The sequence below is a fragment of the Camellia sinensis genome, chromosome 4, assembly GCF_055761805.1.
Source record: "Camellia sinensis isolate YWXY chromosome 4, ASM5576180v1, whole genome shotgun sequence".
Classification (NCBI taxonomy): domain Eukaryota; kingdom Viridiplantae; phylum Streptophyta; class Magnoliopsida; order Ericales; family Theaceae; genus Camellia; species Camellia sinensis.
Genome location: NC_138964.1, coordinates 52,221,586 through 52,231,571, shown reverse-complemented (window position 1 = coordinate 52,231,571; position 9,986 = coordinate 52,221,586). Strand labels below are relative to the sequence as shown.

General features: G+C 35.3%; 1 pseudogene; it reads right to left on the bottom strand.

Annotated features, from left to right (window-relative positions):
- On the bottom strand, positions 1–7,410 carry LOC114311183 (kinesin-like protein KIN-7G; annotated as a pseudogene).
- Positions 7,411–9,986: the final 2,576 nt, after the last annotated feature.

Below are 9,986 nucleotides of genomic sequence, written 5' to 3'. Positions count from 1 at the left end.
TCAGATGAACATAGAAAGACCAACCAACAGCTGTGGAGAAGTATCATTCGGCACAAAGTTCTCTTCAAATTCAGGAAGAATTTGTATGCAGTGATCATCAGAGCTTCTCCCACTATGTCCATAAGAATAAAGAGATCTCTTGACTGATCTAACACCAATGTCCAAGGAGTGAGGACTTGCCAAAGAGGATGTCTCTGGTACTGGATTTTCAAATTCCGGTGACTTCCGAACTAGCAAGCGTGGGTAGTTATTGAAACCTATCTGGAGAAGTACAAAAGGAAAAAATAAATAAACTCAACTAAACAAGGCACACCTAGATGATATGGATGCTTCGGTACAACAATTTAACTACAGTTACCCGTGTCATTGAATGTCCCTCATCCCCAACCAGTTGTAGCAAATCCTGAACCTGAAATTGAGTTAAGTCTCGTTGAATAGTCAAATCTATCATCTCCTTCTCCGGCTGCACAAGTAGAAAAAGTAAATAAATAAACAGATAACGGCATTCAACGCATGAGCCCATAAGACAAATGCTGCTTCTTGCATAGATGGAAAAATTTGCAGCATGTTTGTGAATCATACTTCAACTGTTAGTAGCTCAAGGTGCACTCTTAACTTTCCCCAAATATGTCATTTGAAATTGAACTTTTTAAGCCTACAGCTATCAAAAAGTCAAATAAGCAGACATTAGAAGGATTTCCATATATGATGCCATGGTTCTTCAGATTTTTAAGCCTACTTCTTCCTTCTGCAATGATCTTGTGTTTTTTTTATCAAATCAAGGCACATTAGCAAAGTACATAATTTAACAATTGAGTTAAAACTGAAGTAAAATGACATTAAAACCATAGATCCTAAAATGACATAGTTTTGCTTAACTTTAAACATAGGCCATTGGATTACTACAAGAAGTCTAGAATTCGTTGTAGAGAATCTTGACCCGGTCAATGATGGTCCACCAAATTAATTACCATTTTCTTTTAGGTTAAGTTGTTAAAGATATCCCTTACGGTGAAGTAAAAGTCAAATGAAGTATCTAAACCGCATCCTTGCAATGTTATTAAACTAAATGGTTCATGAACAGATCTCATATTTTCAAATTGGTATTGTTCTTGAGGTGGGATTTTGTTGACATTTCAACTGGTCCTCTCTTGTAATAATCTAAGAGTTACAAAATTATTCTGCTTTTAGAACACAAAAGTCCTAAAAATCCAACCAAAATTAAAATGAGATTGTCAAAGGATTAGAAGCAAGACAAGGAATAAAGATTAGAAATGAGTAAATAGACCAAGAAAATTCTTTTTGCATGTTTCGTGCAGAACAAGAAATATACAAAAGGCTTAATATGAAAAACAGACAGTGAAAAGGAATGAAAGTCACGCAACCTAAAAGAAAAAATGGGATTAATTATAAATGATGGCGAAGGATGCACACAGAAATAAGGGTTTAACAGCAAAGATTACACTTACGTTTGCCAAACTAACTCACTCTAGTGGATGTGATCATGTGACATAATTTAGGGAAAATTTCACTCTACCCTCCAATGTGGTTTAATCTATGTGTGGATTACTCCCTATCATTTGGAATAATCACATAATCCCCTTGTAGTTTGTGGACTGAAGTGCACCATCAGCATTATGTCCAAGTTAACAAGTGCGAAACACATGCCAAGACATAGAGGGGTTATGCACTCATTTTCAAATGTCAGAGGGATAAATTGCACATGGAGTAAAACAAAGACGGTTAAAGTAAATTTTGTCTCCCAAAAAAATGAAAAAAATGTTTGTGGTTTGCATAATCAAGTTACTTATGTACAAGGGTTTCTTAGTCCACAAACTAGAGGGGGTTATGTGCTTATTTCCAAATGACAAGGGGTTATGTGCACATAGGCCAAACCACAAGGGGGTGAAGTGAAATTTTCCCTATAATTTTTAATTTAAGATTCAGTAGTACCACATTGTGGTTTTAAAGAATCTTGAAATTTATATTCCTCATGCAACAATTACACAGAAATTTATGAACTGTTTGATATTGAAGAGGTATTGCAATTTGATAATGAAAGCCCAATCATTACCTTTTCAATCTGAAGGCCTTTCTCTCTCAGTAATGCCAAATAATGTGATGCAACAAAGGTGGGCCCTTGACTTCTCACTTCACTCTCCAACCTAGCTAATTGTCTCTGCAGATGCTTTACTAATGCTTTATCTTATATGACTACATTAACTTGAGTGTTAGTTGTTACTTCTTTCGCACAACTTGCAAACAATAGCGTATTTCTTGATTGCTCAACATTACTTCTTGCGGGGCTCATGGTACGGATGATGGTAGTTCTAGCATTGCCTCCCAACGAGGATTGCAATATGCGAGTTAGCTTAGAATCTCTGAAAGGAACATGCTCATTTATTCCCTTGCTGCACCCAATGATAGGACAACACAAAGGATAACAAAACTTGCAATTAACAAATGGTAATGTTTAGGATGAAACATCATACAATCAAACCAAACAAAACACAGACAAGAAAAAGAAAAGGCAGGTAAAAGGATTAAAGGCACAAAATTCTTGAGAATTTAATCATTTTGGTTGATTTAAAAAGACCACAACAACAAATCTTTGACGTAATAAGATCATCATTATTACCCAAAGGAGTGTACTAGCCAAAAGTGATGATAGTAATCTGAGAGAATGTAGAGTAAAGCAGCACGACCAAGTGATTAGTCGTATGATCCTGACAACTGCATTGTCTTAATAAAATAAACAACTAACCATTACCAGCACCTGGTTGATATAAGTGATTACCAATCAACGAATTTGAAAATCATGGGCTAAATGATGATGGTCAGAATCAAGTTTGAGTTAATCTGATGAAGATAATTCAAGTAGTCCTTGGTTTTTTGCTTTAAAACAATTGATTTGGCTCTTGCTCCTATTAAGACCATCAACAGGAAAAAAAAGAGCAAAAAGTCCATGGTTCAGTGAAAGGAGTGTTTAGCTTTGCGTCAGTTCTCTTTGTTGTTCAAGCCAAGCAATAAGGCAACTCACAGTTTTCACGACATAGATGAATGCAATCCTTGACAACTAGATAATGATTTTTCCTAAGTATCATTGGATTGAATTATCGTCTCTTTACCCCTTATTGTTATAGAGGGAGGTTTGAACTTTCACAATCCTTCCATGTGCTAGCTTTGAGCATCAAGTTGTGGAGACAACATCAATGTAATATGTGACTGGGGGCAAATTTCTTAATAGCTAAATATTGTCATGGAATTCATCCTCATTCTTGCGCTCTCCATTCATTTTCATTATCATATTTGGAGGAGGCTTTTTAGAAGCTAAACCTTTCATAGAAGAAATACCACGTACCTTCTTAATATATGTTGTGTATACTTCTTCAGGGTAGTTGGCTCGGAGATGGTGCTAGTATTGACAACAAAAGTACATAATTTACCAGGTGCTGAACCATAGTAAACGATCATGAATGATGGAACTTAAATTTAGTGGAAAATCTCCTATCTTCTGAGGATCTGATTATTTTGAGTTGGTCCAAATAATGGGCATTCTTAATTGACTCTGCTCATGAGGGTGTTTATTCTCAAGGTTCCACCACATAGTACATTTGTAACTAATTGTAGAAGGAAATTCCTATTAAAATATATTCATGTGGAAATTATTTCATTACATCATTGCATTTAACTTAGTGGTTGCCAAATGTTGGAGTGTCAACCTTTACATGTAAATGTGGATTAGACAGGACATTGGAGTTTATGAAGCATTGGTATTCTATTGACAATCTTGTTTCACAGATTGTGATGCACTCAGTGAACTTACTTGGTCTTAATTTTTCCCATCATATTGATATTATTCATCAAATTAGTTTCTGCTCGTCCAAATGCTCTGAATCTGATCATTAGCCCATTGAGCTCATCAAGGTGTCACTAACTTTTTCCCATTTGGTGGGGAAATTTGAAAAGGACGAAATAAATAAATAACTCAGAACTGGATTGCAAATACTTTATTGGTTTTTATTATTTGCAGGCCTTCTACAGATTTTGATAATATTGCTTTTGTTTAGGGGTGCAACTTGGGTGGGTTCAGTCAGGTTGAGAGGTTATTTAGGCCAAACCCAAATTGTGTTGAGAGTTGCCCAAACCCAACCTCCAACCCGATCTTGTCTGCCCAAGCCTGTCCCGAGCTTAATAAATTGAACTTGGCTAAGCCCAAATTGCCCACAAATTTATAATAGAATAGCATGGATGTAATTTTTATCGAAAAAGCCATATGGTCAAAGTGTAGAATAAAATACCGTTGTGTTATTTCTTGTGCTGTGTTTTGGACAGGAAATGGCATTATGCTATTTTAGCATTATGGTCAAAGTGAGTGTTTTTGCTGAACTGTGCTAGTTCAACAATGCCACACCTTAAAACTTCACCGCTGGAGCTCTAAAGCTCTTCACAGCTTTCTAAATTTGTGTAGAATTTAGTTCTCATATATATAGGCTATAGCACTAGTAACTTTTCAAGCAATGACTTCAAGTTAGTTTCATTATCAAAATGATTAAAAAAATTGAAAAACAAAGCTTGCAGATAACAGTTCCCAGGGTCAGTAAACTACGATTTATGTGGCAACCCTCCTTTAGCATGGTGCCAGCTAATAATGACTGAGATGCACGCTCACTTCCTGGAAGATCAACCAAATTCTACACAGAATGTATCAAAAAAAATATTAATATAGCGCAACATGGCATATATTAACATCTTAATAACCATTCAAATTAATCTAACAAAAACTTGACGATCCATACCACAGCAGCTGTAAGGGTGCTTAAGTAATCCTTGACTAAAAATTGCCGAGCAGAACTTTCAATTGTCTGCAAAAACCCATTCGTCAATTGAATGGAAAGAACAATAAGTTATGTTTAGAACAATCATTCAAGAAAACAACATTCTTACCAATCTGATTATTTGATGAGATTTGGAGCTTGTTTCATTCAGGGCAGTTTCCCCTATTTGTCTTTGAGCTTCATGAATGCACCAAGACATTTAGAATATGCAGTCACGATCATCTAGTAAAAGTCAGATGACTAGAGAATATCTTACCTTCGCAGATGGAGAGGAGTTCCATTACATTATTCAAATCCCTGAGAGGTTCCTCTGTGAGTTTCTCAGTAACTGTCCCTCTCTGTGAAATAGCTAAGAATTAAGCATAATGGAAAAATATCAAATACTAATTATTTAGTCGACCAAGAAAGTAATTGACCTTGGGATCATCTAGGAGTCTAAGTGGAGAACTATCTGTGTTGAGGAGGTCCCTGACAGATTCATTGTAAATCTCCATAGCAGAGAACTTCAAAAGAAATTCTCTTTCATTGTGCTGCAAATAAAACAAACATGTAAACAACGAACAGTTGAAGCCTAAGAAGCATAGGCACAAACATGCAACATGACACAGATACACGCCGACGCTGAAAATTTTCAAAAAAGCAAGACAACACTTGTGTGACACATGCAAAATATATAGTTTTATATGTTTGTATATGTCATTTATTATATATATGAATATTTTATCAAAAATAATAATTAAGAAAATGAAGCATAATATTAATTCCTAAAGTTTCACTAATAGGCATAAAACTATATTGTTTTTCTTTTAAACTTATAATGTGTTTCATGTGTGTCTAAGAGGTGGATATGTGTGTCCTTCAAGTATCCAAGGCATGTCAGGTCCAACACGCATTGGGAAGTGTCAAATGAGTGTCAGTGTCCGACATAGACACGCCATCTTCTTAGAAGTGTTGGTGCTTCTTAGGTGAAAGCCCAAGGAACATAGTACTATAATAGAATGCAAGAACATCTAGTAGTGAGAAACAGTGAATATTAGTAGTTTCTTAATTACCTTCTCTATATAATCATAAATATCTGCTATGGCATACTCAGTAATTCCCGTCATCGTGAATGTCTTCCCACTGCATGTTTGTTCGTATGCAAAACAGTAGCTGAAATTTATGCCCATTATTTGACATAAAGAAAATTGTCATTGGAATTCAAGTGAAATTCAATATTAGGAAAATGGAGAAGCAAAGAGAGATTATACTCACAGTTAATACCACTGACAACTGAAAGAGCAACGCCCTTGGCTCCTTTCTCATACACCTCCGTTGTGGAGCAGTCACTCCTAAATACTCTGTCTAATGGGGGGGGGGGGAACAAAAAAAAAAAGAAAAAGGAAGATCAAGTGGAGTATCCAAGCCATGACAACAATGCTGATATGAAATTGTAACAACAATTCTTCGTAAGTTGCATTCAAACTTCTTTCTCAAATCTAACATACTGAACCACATGCAAAGGGAACTTCACAACTTGACTGTGGCAATAGATTATGTAAAATTGATACCCAGACAGACCTGAATTTGAAGGCCTTCAGCACTTTTACAGTTCTTTTATTCAAAATTAAACAAATAGTGTATGGACAAACTATATTCTCAAACTACAGTAAAACATGATTAGAAATCATACTTTTTTAAAAATGTGATTGTTGATTACGTTTTTTACTTGACACATACCACTATCTGAACTACCTTTTCACATTATATAAAAAATGTGGTAAGCAATATTTAGTTTTTGGGTGCAAGTTGCTAACCATGTTCTAACATAATTTGGGAATAAAGTCTGTTCTACACTATTAATTTAATTTTAAATAAATAAATACTAATGTAAAAGAATTAAAGAGCCTAAATTTGAACCCTCCTGGAAGGAACAATTTTACAAGGAAAACTCCAATAGAATCGGCTAAATGAAGAAAGAACAAAAATGGTTTCCTATTTTCAAACATTTCAGGTTTGAATCATCAACCACAGCAAATGTTGCAGATTTTAGCTCAAATAATGGCTCAAATTCTCTCCCACAAAAAAAAAAAAAAAAAAAAAAACGCACAGAGTTTAACACAAACTTCTAGTCTTGGATCTTAATTTGGATAGAGAATTATGAAGCAAAGAGAAAATAGAATGAAAATGTAAAAAATAAAATAAATTAATTTATACTTCATTCATTCACATTTCACCATCATTTCCTTCTCACTCCACACATTACTACCCAAATCAAATCAAACCAAAGATTCCAACACTGTCTTAAATTTAAACACTCAAAAACAACACAAACACATAAAAAATTCACGCAAAAAATGAAGAGAAAAGTAAATTAGCATACCAAAAGTTAGGCAGTTGGATACATGGAGCAATCTGGAAGTGGAAGATTACAGTTCTTGAAAATGATGGTATCTTCATTGATGCATTCCCAATCACGCACATCGTTCCTTGCAATCTCCTTCTCATTCAAAGGCCTCAACCTCACCGACACAAATATCTTCTCCTCACAGCCTCCATGAGTAGTCCCCATTCCTCCACCACCACCACACATCGACTCTGTTCTCACCAAAAACCCATCTCCAAACAAAATGCAAATGCAATCATAATAAGTAGGACTAAAAAAGATCAAAGAATGGAAGATTTTACCCAAAAAGCTACACACATTCACTCACTCATCTTCGAATTGAGACCATAATAATAATAATTGATGAGGACAATGTCTCACATCGCCTGGAAGGGACTCCTACTTCCACCTTATAAGCACACTGGCCCTCTCCACCTATTACGAGGCCTTTTTCCCCAGAGGAAAAACAAAGCCGTGAGGGCTGACCCCTAGAGGGCTGCCCAAAGCGAACAATATCGTGGCAGGACGCAAGAGGACAGACATCGCGACGGTCTTCTCCCCAAGGAGGAACAAAACCATAAAGGGGGGTGGGACGACAAGATCTGTCCCTCAACCCCAAATTCGCAACGTTTGTCCTCTCATGCCCTGCCACAATATTATCCACTTTGGGCAGCCCTCTGGGGATCGGCCCTCACGGCTTTGTTTTTCCTCAGGAGAAAAGGCCTCGTCATAGGTGGAGGGGGCCAGTGAGCTTATGAGGTGGAAGTGGGAGTCCCTCCCAGGCGATGTGGGACATTGTCCTCATCATAACCCCCTAGCGTACTGGACTACAATAGCGGGAGAGTTTGCAGGACGGCCCTCCTTCTAGTGCCAAATTCGCGACGTTTGTCCTCTCGCATCGTGCCACGATATTGTTTGCTTGGGTAGCCCTCTGGGGGTCGGCCCTCACGACTTTGTTTTTCCTCTGGGGAAAAGGCCTCGTAAAAGGTAGAGGGAGCCAGTGTGCTTATAAGGTGGAAGTGCGAGTCCCTTCCAGGCGATGTGGAACATTATTCTCAAAAGGGTTCTAAGAAAACCTAGAGCTTGGACTCAATCTTGATCAATTACCTCTCCCTCAGAGGGGTAGCTTTTGAGTTTCCATATAAAGCACTCACCCATAGCTTTCAAAAGAGAATGAGAATTCACTTAGATAACTCTTCATAATTCTTAGTTCTTGAGAGAGTGAAAGTGGGAGATTATATGGGAGCTATGCCATTATTCTCTCTCTAATCTCTGTCTTCTTCTTCACCCAACCTCTTATCCTCCGTTATCTTCTTCTATTGAGTTCTTATATGGCTACCATTGAATAATCTAAGACTCTCGTTCTATTTCTAGAGAGTTGTAAGTAGCGTTTGGTTTAGTTTTAGAATCATGATTTGAGAATGGAGCTGTATTTTGAGTTTATGAGTTGTTGAATCATGATTTGAAAAGAGAAAATTTATTTAGTTATGAGTTTTGAATTAAGTTTTGAAATTAGAAAAGTTGTTTGGTTATGTTTTCAAAACTCAATTCAAAAGCTTATAACTTATAACCAAAAACACAACTCAAATTCTATTCAAAACTCATAACCAAACTCTTTTTAAAATTCAATTTTTAAAAATAATTATTGAAAAAAATAAATTTTTTATTTAAAAAATTCCAAAAATTGAAAAAATATTTTTTATTTAAAATATTTAAAATATATATTATTTTTTGTTAAAAAAAATATTCAGCTAGTGTTTTAAAATTACTTTTGATTGTATATTTGATTGAATATTTTTTTTAATTTGTTTAAAAATGTTATTTTATTTTTTAAAAATTACTGTGACAAATTAATTTTTATTTTAAACTTTTTTTGTTAATTTTAAATAAATGGCCAAATAATTTGTCATTTTGGTCTAAAAAAAATAATTTCTATATTTAAAAAATATCAAAAACAAGTATAATTTTTTTTTTTTCCAAATAACAGGTGGCAATTGCCACCAAAAAAAAAAACCGTTCCAGTCAACTGGCTGGACGTTCGAGTGGACGACCAGGTAGACCCAAAAATTCAAAAACTCTCTAGTTACCAAACATGTTTTCAAATATATTTTGAAATGTGATTTGGAATTATATTTTGAAAACTATAATCAAACAAAGGGTTGGAATATGAGAGTGGAATCGTGATTCCAGAACGGAACCAAACAGAGCCGTAGAGTTTTCCGGTGACCTTCAAGTTTTCCGGTGAGTCTTCAAAGTTTCCAGCGAGCCTTCATGTTTTCTAGCGACTTTTCCTAACCCCCACGTACAGATACAAAAGTGACGATTTTAGGTATCATACTATGGGATGTTGTGCGGCCATTTGAGCCCAATTCAGATCTTATTTTGATAATTCAAATAATTTACTTTTTACGATACATCGAGTGTAGTATATTTGTAAATTATCAAACTGATCAGATATCGATAACTCTTCCATCAAATCACATTTGTATCTGAAAGAATGAATGGTAAATATAATTTTAAAAATAAAACTAAATATAAATGTTATTTGATGAAAGGGCTACTCATATTTGATCAACTTGAATTTTTATAAGGATGTTATACTTAATATACCTTAAAAACTTCTTAAAATATATCAAAATAGAACCCAAATTGAACTCAAGCAACTACACAACAATGACTATTGTACAAACTGCACAACAACCACCCGACACTGCTGGAAATTGGACTTTTAGTGGCGTTTAAAAAACGCCGCTATATCTATCAAAAACGCCGCTAATTCCTTT